Source organism: Quercus robur, chromosome 12, assembly GCF_932294415.1.
Source record: "Quercus robur chromosome 12, dhQueRobu3.1, whole genome shotgun sequence".
NCBI classification, from domain to species: domain Eukaryota; kingdom Viridiplantae; phylum Streptophyta; class Magnoliopsida; order Fagales; family Fagaceae; genus Quercus; species Quercus robur.
In genome coordinates, this window is record NC_065545.1 from 21,974,217 (window position 1) to 21,978,403 (window position 4,187).

The 4,187-nt window shown below is 33.7% G+C and overlaps 1 long non-coding RNA gene across 2 annotated transcripts; it reads left to right on the forward strand.

Moving 5' to 3' along the window:
• Positions 1–876: 876 nt before the first annotated feature.
• LOC126709255 (uncharacterized) lies at positions 877–3,945 on the forward strand. Of its 2 annotated transcripts, XR_007649351.1 has the most exons (4): positions 877–1,238; positions 3,160–3,215; positions 3,302–3,372; positions 3,525–3,945. It is a non-coding gene; the product is annotated as an uncharacterized LOC126709255 (long non-coding RNA). The 2 variants fall into 2 exon arrangements; XR_007649350.1 differs by lacking the exon at positions 877–1,238 and having other exon boundaries at positions 2,171–3,215.
• The last annotated feature ends 242 nt before the right edge of the window (positions 3,946–4,187 follow it).

Genomic DNA, 4,187 nt, shown 5'->3' on the forward strand with positions numbered 1-4,187 from the left:
TGGAAACTGAAAGCACATTTTAGGTGTTTTCAGTTTCCATAACTCTGTTTTCAATGACATTTTTGTAATTAAAACTACATACTGGGTCCCACGGTTAGTGGCGACTCCAGGAATTTTGTCCAGGGTGTTCCTATTCCACTTTGAAAAAATTTCCGGTCATTTTGGTCTATTTCGGGTGTTTCGAGATATTTCAATAAATACCGGCCGAAATTCAAGATTTGGCCGGCATGAAGTTTGTGCTTAAAAAAAAAAATTATAAACTATAATTTGTTGTTTAGTTGTTTCATTAATAAAATTATAAGTTCATTTGAAATATTAATAAAATTATTAATTATTGTTGTTTAGTTGTTTCATTAATTTGTTTGTCTTTTATAAACTATAATTTGTTGTACTATTGTTTCATTAATTATTAAATTATTAATTGTTATTTAGCCTAAAATAATTTAATTTGTTTGTCTTTTATAATGTATTAGTTAATTGAATTATTAATTATTTAGTATTTAGTTGCTTCATTAATTTTTTTTAATAATTACTAGCCGTCTAGCACACAATTTATTGTGCATTAGCACACGCTAGCACACACCTCATGTGTGCACACACCCACGGATAAAGTAAAAAAAAAAAAAAAAAAAAAACAGGGGCAAATAAATTGGTGTTTCTTAATAGCAAGTGATCATGTGTGCACACACCCATGGATAAAGTCAAAAAAAAAAAAAAAACAAGGGCAAATAAATTGGTGTTTCTTAACAGCAAGTCACAAATCACAATACACTAAAAGACAAACTCACCAACACCAACTGACCAACACAGTAACACACCTACGGATAAAGTAAAAAAAAACAGGGGCAAATAAATTGAATAATTATAAAGACTTAAGAGAGAATCAGTTCAAAAAGAAAGAGAGCTCTCTCTCCCTCAATCTCAGACCACAGTCCACACCACAATCCACAACAAAACTCAAAGATTAAGAGAGAGAACAGAGAAGTAAAGTGTAAAATACCTTGAGGCATCGCAAGCTCTAATTCAATCGGTGTCGCATACACTGAGCTCTCTCTCTCTCAGTCGGCGTTGCAAGCTCTGATCCGATCGGACTGATCTCTGATCTTCGATCTCCGATGCATTTCCAAGCTTTGTTGCTCGAGTTTTAGGCGGAGGTGCCGTCGCCACGTCACGCCTATGTGCTTGATGATGAGGTTTCAGGCAAACTGGCGGAGGCGTAAGGCGTTATCCTTGATGAGGTTTTTTCCTTTAGGGTTTCTAATTTTAGGTTTTGCTTTAGCATTACCATTTGATGATTGAGGCGGATGAGTATTCGTATTGGTTTTTTTTTTTTTTTTTAAGAATACGTTTAGGTTGGGCCTTTGGGTATTTGTTTAGGATTGATGTTGCATATTGGGCTTTTTTTTTAGGCTTGCTCTATAAAATCCAAACAAATTTGTTCTGTAAAATCATAAGGTTTTACAATTTTTTTATTTTTTATTTTTTAGGGCTGAAAGTTATACGTTTGGATTTGGCCGGCATAAGTTGTTTTTTTTTTTTTTTTTTTTTTTTTTTTTTTTTTTTTTTTAAGATTTTAGTTCAAAATTTGTTTGGCATAAATTTTTTTGAGAGTGTTCCTGATTTTGCTTGAGGGTGTTCCTATTTTATTTTTTAAGGGTAAACAAATAAAAAAATTTAAATTATTATATATAAATAACGTGGCGTCGCCACTGCCCACGGTCAAAGCAATACACGTGAGGCTCCCTTCTCTCTCCCACCGGTCACTCTCTCTTTTCTTTCTTCTCCACTTTTCTTTCTTTGTCTCTTCTTCTTTATCTGTTCTTCTTTTTGTTCTTCTTTAGAGCAAAATCTCACCCAAAGACAAAAGAATCTGAGCCCTCCCCATCCACGGCCTCTCTTATTCGATCTGACGCCGACTCACGCCAACCCATCCGACGGACAACTCACACGCCGACCCATCTCTCTTTGTCCTTCACCCTTCCCACGCCGACCCATCCGATGACTCGATCCGGCTTTGTCATCGATCCAAAAGAGGAAAAAAGGGATCTATGAAATGATTGTGTTTGTGTTTGTCGTTGATCCGGCTTTGCTGGGTTTGTGTTTTGATTAAAATGATTGTGTGAGAGATGGGTCTTGCTATTTTTCTACATAGGTTTTTTTTTTTTTTTTTTTTTTTTTTTGATTTGGTGGTGTATCATAAATAAGTATGAATGGAGTTTTGATTTGCTGCTGCATATTTTTAGAGTAGGAAAATGGCTTTTGGGTTTGGGGGAATTTGTATTGATGAGAGTTTTTGTTGTTTGTACTTCTTTGGTTGCACTTCACTGTGATTATGGTGGTGGCAAAATGAAATGGTGTGAGTCGGGTAGGCTAACAGGAATGCTTGACATGGTGCTCAGGTATGGGTCCTACAAAAAGTAGAAAAAATTGAGTGATGAGAAACTAAAAACATGTGCCAAACGAGTGGGGTATAGAAAATTGGAGTATTTTGAGTGATAAGTGATGAGTGATGAATAATGAATGATGAGTGATGAAAATTGAGTGAGGAGTGATGAGTGATGAAAAAAAAATCCAAACAACCCCTTACTTTCCACACAGATATATATCAGTGATACTTACTTTCCACAGAAATATGCTTATTTTGATGCAACACTAAAAATTTTCTATATGATAATGATATATATTCTACTTGACATTGTCGCTTGCACAAACTATAGCCAAATTATTAATTTTATAGAATTTTCTTCTGCCTCATCCAGTGATTCTTTATATGTAATTTAACAAGCACTAGTATAAAGCTTTTTGATGACAGAATCTACAATTTAATTTTTGTAATTATTTAATTTTGATATTTTTATGTAAAAAAAGTTATTTAAGGTTTAGGGTTATTATTTCCTTATTTTTAGGTGCATATAATGATTTTTAGGTCAAATTTGATTCCTTTTATAATTAGGTATCAATTAGGAGTTATTTTACATTATATTTTCTTATTTATCAAGTTTTACGGAGTCCTTAAATAGGCCTCTAAGTCTGTATACGTTTTTGGAACAATTATTTAATCAATAAAATTCAAACTTTTGTCTTTCTATTTTCTGGTGGATTCCAGACCATTTCTTCTTGTGGATTCAAGGACCCCTCATGGATTTGTGTTATTTTCAGAAGCAAACGGGTAGATGTATTCTGCTTCTTGACACTTCCGCATCCCGCATCAATTGGTAACAGAGCCTTAACTTATCCTAGTATGGTGGCTTTAGCAAGTATTACGTGACGTACAACTAACACTCATAAATATCTTTGCTAGGATGCTATTGCTGGAGCATGGAAATAATAGGGATAACTGTCGCGGAGACATAGCTCATAAGTAACCTATTGGTAAGCAAATTTCATATAGGCCTTATAAGATAATTTCAAGTTTTTTGGTGAGAGACACCGAAACAAAGTTTATTGATTTTATTGAGGTGGAAAGATTTTATGTGATTATTGACTCCTATTTGGTGAATATTGTCAATTGCATGAAAATCAAGGGACAAGAAGTTTAAGTTGCTCAATTTATGACTTTCAAGTTTGGCAAGAAGGCAAGGAAGATGAAGTATTCAAAGTATTTGTTCTCATGGCATGGAAGATTTCAGATTTCAAAGATGAATTCGAGGACCAGTTTGTTTCAAGTGGAGGGGTCTGATGTAGGACCGAATCTACAATTTAATTTTCGTAATTATTTAATTTTGATATTTTTTATGCAAAAAACGTTATTTTAGGTTTAGGGTTATTACTTCCTTGTTTTTAGGTGCATTTAATGTTTTTTAGGTCAAATTTGATTCCTATTATAATTAGGTATCAATTAAGAGTTATTTTATATTATATTTTCTTGTTTGCCAAGTTTTACGGAGCCCTTAAATAAGCCCCTAAGTCTGTCCACGTTTTTGGAACAATTATTCAATCAATAAAATTCGGACTTTTGTCTTTCTATTTTTTGGTGGATTCTAGACCCTTTCTCCTTGTGGATTCTAGGACCCTATGTGTTTTATTTCTTGCTTTCTAGAGGTAGATGTGTTATGCTTCTTAACGCTTCTGCATCCCACATCATTTTTCTAGAAAAGTAATGTGAGGAAACGTCAGTGCTTAGCGATCAATGAGGAATAACATGATAATTTAAACCAGCACTCGTAATGCTTTTCCAGTTTACATGT